The following is a 9,492-nucleotide window of genomic DNA, read 5'->3' as shown; positions in this document are numbered from 1 at the left end:
GGTGTGGTTCCCAAATTGGATTTGGTGTGGTTGACGACCGTTTATGGTGAAAGTATTGTTGTTGTTGTTGTTGTGTGTATGATTTTTTTTCTTACCTTTTAAATTTGTGTTGTTGTTTTGTTGCAATTTTTTCGTTATTTGTCACTTATTTGATGTTATATATGCATGGTTGGGCAATTTAATATGTATTTGTGTATGATCATGTATTTTTTTTTATTTCTTCGTTATCTGTGTATGAGTCCTTTTAAATTCGTGTTGTTGTCGTTTTACAATTTTTGCCCGTTTATTTTTTTTTGGTTTGATTTGTCCATTTTCATTTGTTATATATTTTAATTCAATTAGGACTGTTTCTGTTTGACCGTTGCTACGGTAGATGAAGTCCTGATTGATACACCATGGAGTTATGATAGCTGTCCAAATTGCACTACAATGTTTGATCCATTAAAAATAGTGGGTGACTGCCGTTCGTGCCAGAACCAAGTTAGTCATACGGTTCCCAAGCAAAATGTATTTATTCACAAATGAGTTATAATGTACTTAACATTCGAGTCTTTACTCACATGGATATTGTTGTGTTAGGTATAAATTAGTTGTGAAAATGGAACACAATGGAGAGAAAGCTAACTTTCATTTTTGGGATGCAACATGTATCAAAATGTTCGGTAAGACAGCCGAGGAATGTAGACAGGAATTGATTGCGGTATGTATTGTAACATACCCTGATGGATGACATGACAATTCAATATGAATTTACATATTGAAATTAAATTTATTTGTTTAAATTTATTCATAATAATAAAATTTATTTGTTTAAATTTATTCATAATAATTAGGGTGGTGACGAGATCAAAGTGTTCCTTGAGTGTGTGGATGATTTGGTTGGTAAGACATTGGCGCTCAGGGTGTAAACATGCTCCAATCATCTATGATGGATGTTAGCCAAGAAGAACATCATATCCAGACATTGACTTTCAAAATTGGTCTACATGTAATAGTTAACTTATCGTAAGGGTGTATGCGGAAATTTAAAAACATTTGATGTTGCCTCTGAATATGGTATATGCAGGATGAACAAACTATAGGGAAATCACCCGCATCATGTGCTGAGACTTCATCAGGGGATTACCATCGAACGGTACATAAATTTGTTACACCTTTCATTAAGTAATTAAGTACAAATTTGGTCTAAATATGTTATTGGGGCGTCATAATAATACTTTATATTTGTTTTGCAGCCTTCATTGTCCCAGTCAGCTGACTATGACCATGGGAACACTGCCTTCATCACCCCTGCCAAAAGATTAAGCGGTCAACAAGCCACAAATGAATTTGATTCTGAGGATACTACTGCGTATGATCTATCCACAAACAAACATATTAAAGCTGAGTAATCAATTGACAATTTAATTATATATTGTATGCTTAAATTTTATATACGTTTGTTGGGTTATTTTGGTTTACGTTTGTTGGGCTATTTTTTGGTGATGTTGTACCCACTTAATTAGTCATGTATGAACAATTAATTCTATCGACATTATTTTGTATGGTTAAATTTGATATCAGTAATCATTGTCAATTTAAGATCGTGATGGGAACTATATTGTTAATGATTAAAATGGTGTCTTCGAATTAAAATCCAGACAAATAACATATGACTAAATTTTGTCACCAACGGACATATATTTATGTCTTTGAATTTGAAATTATGAATTGAAAGAAAACAAAGTTTTTATCAATTCTTTAAACCATATTATGCATGTTTACTTAAGGTGCATTGTAATTGTTGTTCTGTACACGTGCATAATTAGTGGTTTTAATTTGCTAAATTCAAATAATGTCATTTGTATTTGTGAAAAAGTAAAACAGTTGTATTTTTTAATTAATGATAACATTTAGTACGATTTCCTACAGGTTGACAAGCCAGGATCAGCTTCTGGACTTACGACGGCTTTAGTACGGTACATTGTAATTATCATTTGAATTTGTAATTACGTCTTTCAATTTGTAATTATCAATTATCAATTGAAAGAAAACAAAGGTTTTATGAATTCTTTAAACCATTTTATGCATGTTTCCATAACGTACATTGTAATTATTATTTTATACACGTGCCAAATTAGTGGGGTTAATTTGCTTAATGCAATTAATTTCTTTTGTATTCGTAAAAAAGTGGAACAGTTGTATTTTCTAATATATGATAACATTGTGTACGATTTTGTTGCAGGTGGACAAGCCACTATAAGCTTATGGACTTATGACGGTAACGTATGCACTTATACAAAATCACTGCCATATAAATTGTTGGAATTTGTTCCAAAGCAGGTACTATTTAACCTAATACTTTATAGTATATTATTTGCCATATTAGTGTTAGGTTATACTGTGGAGTACCTTTCACAAATAATACAAGTATATATTAGGTATTAGACGTGACCTGACCTGCATATTCCCAATACCCGGTACATCGAAAAAATTAATATGGGATTGAAAGGAGGAAAGTAGTGTATGATTGAAAGGATTTCACCAAAATGTTAATATATGAATAATTAATATCTAATGCATTTAATTAAGGGTTACCGGAAGAGTAAAAGGGTGTCCATTAATATACACAGTATTCGAGTATATGTTACGTGCAGTTTCCAATACCAAGTAACTGCTACGACAGTTACATTAACTACTCATTACCTATTTTTGTTAAAATAATTGAATCATTATCAATTGCAATATATACAATTTTGTATGTGGTAATTACAAAATCTTCATTTGTCTCTCCTTCTCTTTCTCCTCTTAACATGAGTACACAGACATCTACGGGCTCCAATGTTGTAAGTCTGTCTACTTTCGCTTTCTTCTTCTTTTGCTTTTTATATGTGAATGTTGAATGTAGTTTGATCGTTCATGTTGGTGATTTTCATGATCTCAGGTATGATGTTGATGCCTATCTGTGTCATATTTCCAACATGTCATTATGTTATACTTTTCCAAAGTTTACACTATTGGGAACTTGCAATGTATATGTATGAAATGCTTTCAACATTGAACTTCATATTTGTCATGACAATCTGAGACGACATATTTGTGTTTTTGTCTTCATCTCATTTTTGTGTTGTAAGTTTGTCTACTTTCGCTTTGAGGATTTTTTGTTTTTTATATGTTAATGTTGAATGTAGTTTGATCATTCATTTTGGTGATTGCCATCCTCTTGGCTATGATATTGTTCGTACTTTCATCATTTTCCAACATCTAAAACTGTTATACTTTTCCAAAGTTTACACTATTGGGAACTTGGAAATGTATATGTTTGGAATACTTTCGACATTTTTGTGTTTTTGCCTTTATCTCATTAATAATTCTATGAAAAGGGTATAATTTATAATATTTATTTGGGGAAATTTTGTCATTCAGGCTCCACCTAAATTCTTGGGATGCACAGTCATATATCAATTTCAGGCTGCATTCCATGTTGATAGAGTAAGTGTTTCCCCACGTAATTATTTTATCATTCCTGTAATTTATATTGCTATTGTGATATTGTTGAATCTTTAATTGCAAAACTACATTGAGATACCCTCAAAATATCATCAGCAATGGGCTCCTGATTACCCACCTAATGTTCTCTTTGATTACAACGACCACAAGCACATTATACAGATTAGAAAAGATAATACCAGATACTATTTTGCTGATGGGCTTAAACAATTTAAAAGACAGTTGGATATATATGAAGGTGTCATGGTTCACTTTATGGCATCCAACAATAATACAACTTTTCATCTCCATTTCACTCCACCACTGGAAATACAGACATGTGGAAGGCCTCACAGATCCACCAGAAATTATGTGTTCACCATAGACATTACCCAACCTATGATCTCACATGCTACCCCATTGATACGACTTTATTGATATCATAAATGTTTGTTTTGTTTATTAATATCATAAATCATAAATGTTTGTTTTGTTTATTAATTAATAATGACCTCGCAATCATTAGTGACTGCTTTGCTTTAAATGTAGTTGCTGCCCCCCCGAGGCTCTCAATTTGGTTGGGCCATCATCACTATATATGACTATTTAGCGTAGTAGTGGGCGTCATTTAATATGGACGATGTCTATGGATAATGGCGTTCGATGTTTGGCTGCACCTTGGTACCGGTTCTTAATGGACAATAACGTAATGGCTGGAGATGAGGTTGCCTTCTATTTTCGGCCCAACCAACATGTATGGGAACTTATCTTGAGGAAGCAACTCATATGGGATGATGAAGGCCTGCCCCATTGAACAATCCAGTCCACAGCCCAATATAATTTATTTGCCCTTTTTTGTTAAACTTATTTTATTTTGTAAGTTTTGATCAATCCGAATGATGTAACTTAATCACCATGGGTGATTAAACAATATTTAATTACCTTCGAATATTAGACAATATATAATTTGGGAGTGTTTTATTTTCATCCATGTTACCGTAGTATATCTTTTCTTCATATTATTAGTCAAATTATTACATGGTTTTTTAAAAAGTAATATATATATATATATATATATATATATATATATATATATAATATGCCCGATTTTTTATATAGTTTTAAAGTATTAACTGCTCAACATTTAGAACCACAATGGAGCGTATGACTTTACATGTTCGTAGGATCTTTAAAATTACTTTGAAACTTACTTAAATGTAAAACAAAACATAAAATGATCAAATGTCAAGGGTGTTAAACAAAATTTGGATTTTTACACAACCCATTTTCTAAATTCACATCTCTAAAATATATTGGTGTACACAATTCAATACAAGTGAAGCGTAACTATTTAGAATACCAAAATTCTAAATCATTTGCCACCTATTTAATAACAACAAAAATACAATAAATAATGTGTACTTGCAGAAATATTTTATACCAACTATATATTTATGATACAGACAACGAAGTTAACAACAGGCTTTCGCAAAACCCGTAAGTGTTACAATCCAACCAATAAATGTTACATTACATATTTTTAAATTATCTTTTAACAATGTATACCATTACCACTTGCTTTTGCTCCTTCATCAATGTACAACAACAAAGATGTTCTTGATGAAGACATTATCATTGCCACGAAGAATATGCTAGATAACAACAACCATTATGCGCAAAAGTTTAGAATGGCAAGGGATAAACTACAATCTTCAATAGTCTCTGACCTAAAGCTTAAACTGATTTATGATTGGCAGTCAGATGGAAGATTATACAATTTGCCAAATACTACTGAAGTTGCTGTTTTGATTGTTGGTGACGAGCACACAGGTAACCACAGGGATATCATAATAGAAAAGCAAACAGGATTGTTGAAAATAATCAATGAACTTCATCCTGCATATTTGCTTTTGCAATATCCCCTATTGTACCCTAGAGGGGAAGATGGCTATAGGCCAGATATTCCTCATAAGGATCATCCAAATATCCATGCAGCAAAGAGAAAAAAGGTTACCATGCGTGAATATTTTTGTTACAGGCTACAATCAATGAACAATGAAGCTCAAACAATACTGCATTCAAGAAGATTGTTTCAGCAATGGATTGTTGATGGTTACTGTATGATTGAGTCGCAAAGACTAAATTATGTTAGGCAACATCAACAACAACTCAGAGTTGAAAAATACATCAATTTGAATGTCTATAACAATGCCCCTGAAACACTTGGCAATGAAAAAGGTAAGAGAGTTATACTACCCAGCTCCTTTGTTGGTGCTCAGAGGTATATGGAACAACTATATTTTGATGGCATGGTAATTTGTGGCCATATCGGATTTCCAGACCTATTTTGACATTAACGTGTAATCTCGCATGGCCTGAAATACAAAGAAAGGTTAGGAAATCCAATCTCACACCTCATGACTGCCCTGATGTTGTCTCAAGGATATTTAAAATAAAGTTAAATCAATTGATGAATGATCTCAAACGTGGACATGTCTTTGGTCCTATTTTGGGATATAAGTAATTACCATTTCAATCAATGTGTTCTTACAATTGCAATGTTAAACTATAATTACAATTATTCATTATTAATGTGGCTACTAATATTTTATGTTCACCGCAGTTATTTACACTATTGAGTGGCAAAAAAGAGGATTGTCTCATGCTCATATTTTAATATTTTTGCAACCTGCAAACAAGTATCCAAATCCAGAAGACATTGATAAAATTATTTCTACAGAGATACAAAATAAGTACACAGATCCAGAATTGTATGAAATTGTCTCCAAACATATGATTCACGGTCCATGTGAACTCCCAAATAGAAGTGCACCATGTATGGCTGATGGGAAGTGTATTAGATTTTTCCCTAAGAAATTCAACGAAGCCATAATTGTAGACCAAGATGGATTTCCAGTATACATGAGAACAAATGACGGGCATACGGTTCAGAAGCATGGTATTGAACTTGATAATCGCTTTGTTGTACCATACAGTCTACAATTGCTACTCAAATACAGGACACACATGAATGTCGAATGGTGCAATCAGAGCACATCCATCAAATACCTGTTTAAGTACATCAACAAAGGTTCTGATCGAATTACAACATCTACTGTTAATGTGCAGAACCAAAACGGTAGACAACATCAGGTTGACAACGAAATTAAACAGTATCTTGATTGTCGGTATGTGTCAAACATATCTTCTTAAATGCATAACATTCATCTACACACAACACACCCTTCGTTTATGGTTTTCATTGTTTGGATAGTCTTCTTTTGCTTTTTATATGTTCAACTTCCATATTTTTGTGTTTTTGTCTTTATCTCATATATTATGGTGTTCTCTGGAAGGGTATAAATTATTATATTTAATTCAGGACATTTTTTTCTTTATCTTTCAACTTCAACATTACTTGATAGAAATTATAATATCAACCATATGTTCATTAAATGCATAACATTGACCTATACACAACACACCCTTTATTATTACATCAATTGACCTACTTCTTATGTGTTTATGTTTTACTAATCATCCTCTAGGTATGTTTTGCCCCCTGAAGCATGTTGAAAGATTTTTGCATTCCCTATGCATGGATGTGCACCAGCAGTTGAGCATCTCTATTTCTACCTTGAAAATCAACAGCTAGTTTACTGGACAGACAACCAACAAATTGGGACAGTACTATCTAAGAGTACCATCAAAGAATCAATGTTTACAACTTGGATGCATTCAAATAAAATATACCATGACGAAAGGGATCTTACTTATCCTGAATATGTGTCCAAATTCGTTTATGTTGCACACAAGAGATGCTGGCAGCCAAGAAAACAAGGAAATACAATAGGGAGGCTGATATGGGTACCCCTTCAACTGGAGAGTTGTTTTACATGAGGATGATGTTTTCCTCCGCTAAAGGCTCACAATCTTACAAAGATATCAGAACAGTAGACAATGTTGTCTACCATACTTTTAGAGAAGCATGCTTTGCAAAAGGTTTCCTAGGAAGTGATCAAGAATTTGTTGGTGCTTTGCGAGAGGCTAACACTTGGGGAACTCCACACTTCCTTCGAAAGTTATTTGTCAACCTGCTATTTATGAATACAATGGAGAGACCAGAATATGTGTGGCAACAAACTTGGCGATGGATGGCAGATGATATTGTATTTAATCATACAAGTCAAGGTAATTTCGTAAATCCTAAATAACTATATACAATTCATAGGAAACAATGTACTTGCTAACAATGTGATTATTTTACTATTCATAGGCATTCAAGTCACTGACAAAGAAACAATGCATCTTTGTTTGACTCAAATTGAAAACATGCTACAAGCCAATAGGAAAAGTCTACGAGATTTCCCTTAAATGCCATATCCTATAGGCTATGCTGCCAACCCACACCAAAATAAGCTCATCTACAATGAAATGGCTTATGACATGGAAGTTTTGGCTGTCGAATTTAACAGATGCTATCACTCAATGACAGGTACGTACACCCCATTTCAGTTTTAACTCACAAAATATTCATTCCCAACAATCCTTACTATTAATTATGATTTTTACATTACTAATTTCAGATGAGCAGGCTTCTATTTTTGATAATATTATGCGTGTTGTTGCAAGTCAATTAGGGGGAGTTTATTTTCTCTATGGATATGGTGGGACTGGCAAGAAATTTATGTGGAAAACTTTATCATCTGCTATGCGCTCTAATGGAGGCATTGTTTTAACTATTGCTTCCAGTGGGATTGCTTCATTATTATTGCCCGGAGGTAGAACAACACATTCTAAGTTTTCCATACCTATGCCTGCAAATATTACCTGTTGTTCCAAGAGGGAGTCGCTCTGATATTGTCCATGCATCTCTAAATGCATCATACATTTGGAATAATTGTCAAATTCTAAAATTGACAAAAAAATATGCGCTTGCAATCCAATCCTTCTAACCATAGCAGCACTCATGAACTCAAACAGTTTTCTGATTGGTTACTAGACATAGGTGATGGCAAACTTGGCCAACCTAACGATGGACATTGCGAAATCACCATCCCAGATGAGTTTCTTATAATGGATTTTGAGGATCCTATCCAAGAAATTATTGATACAACATATCCAGATTTATTACAAAACTACAACAACGCAGATTTCTTGCAAAAGAGAGCTATCCTAGCCTCTACAAAAGATGTTGTTGACAAAATAAATGACTATGTCCTGTCTTTGATTCCTGGTGACGAGAAAGAGTATTGTAGTGCTGATAGTGTTAACAAATCTGACGAACTACTCAATCCTACTTTTGGAGTACTAACACCTGAGTTTCTTAACACCTTGAAAACATCAGGGATACCTAATCACAAGCTAAGAATCAAGATTGGTACTCCCATCATACTACTCTGAAATTTGGACCAGGCAGATGGTTTATGCAATGGAACTCAGCTAATTGTCACCAAACTTGGAACCAATGTAGTTGAAGCAGAGGTAATAACTGGACCCAATGTAGGTCATAGGACATACATATCAAGAATGAATATGTCTCCTTCCGATTCTTCATGGCCATTCAAATTAATTAGAAGACAGTTTCCATTCATTGTTTCATTTGCAATGACTATAAACAAGTCTCAAGGACAGTCCTTGGCACATGTTGGATTGTATTTGCCAAACCCAGTATTTTGTCATGACCAACTATATGTTGCACTTTAACGAGTGCAAAGTAAAAAAGGGCTACGTATTCTTATTCATGATAAACAAGGCATTGCAAAAAATACTACCATTAATGTGGTATACAAAGAAGTATTTGCAAACTTATAAACAGGTATGCTTACCAAATTGTTATACTTACAAGTCCTACATATTTTGTTGCACATGTGTTGGTAATATTGAAATAGGAGTATGAGCCCGGGCGTCGGCACGGACAAAAGACTAGTTTGTGTAATTTCCAACTCTTTCACTCAATTGAACGACTGTACTTATGTAATACAAAACTAGTGTCCAAACATGACTTCTACCAAGAAAATACAT

At 33.5% G+C, this 9,492-nt stretch overlaps 1 non-coding gene across 1 annotated transcript; it reads left to right on the top strand.

Moving 5' to 3' along the window:
- Positions 1-7,286: 7,286 nt before the first annotated feature.
- On the top strand, positions 7,287-9,282 carry LOC100776224 (uncharacterized). Its single transcript, XR_003263908.1, has 4 exons — positions 7,287-7,659; positions 7,859-7,963; positions 8,055-8,375; positions 8,752-9,282. It is a non-coding gene; the product is annotated as an uncharacterized protein (transcript).
- Positions 9,283-9,492: the final 210 nt, after the last annotated feature.

Source organism: Glycine max, chromosome 13 (genome assembly GCF_000004515.6).
Source record: "Glycine max cultivar Williams 82 chromosome 13, Glycine_max_v4.0, whole genome shotgun sequence".
In the NCBI taxonomy this organism is placed as follows: domain Eukaryota; kingdom Viridiplantae; phylum Streptophyta; class Magnoliopsida; order Fabales; family Fabaceae; genus Glycine; species Glycine max.
Note: the sequence above shows the minus strand (reverse complement) of the source record. Positions and strands in the feature narration are given on the sequence as shown.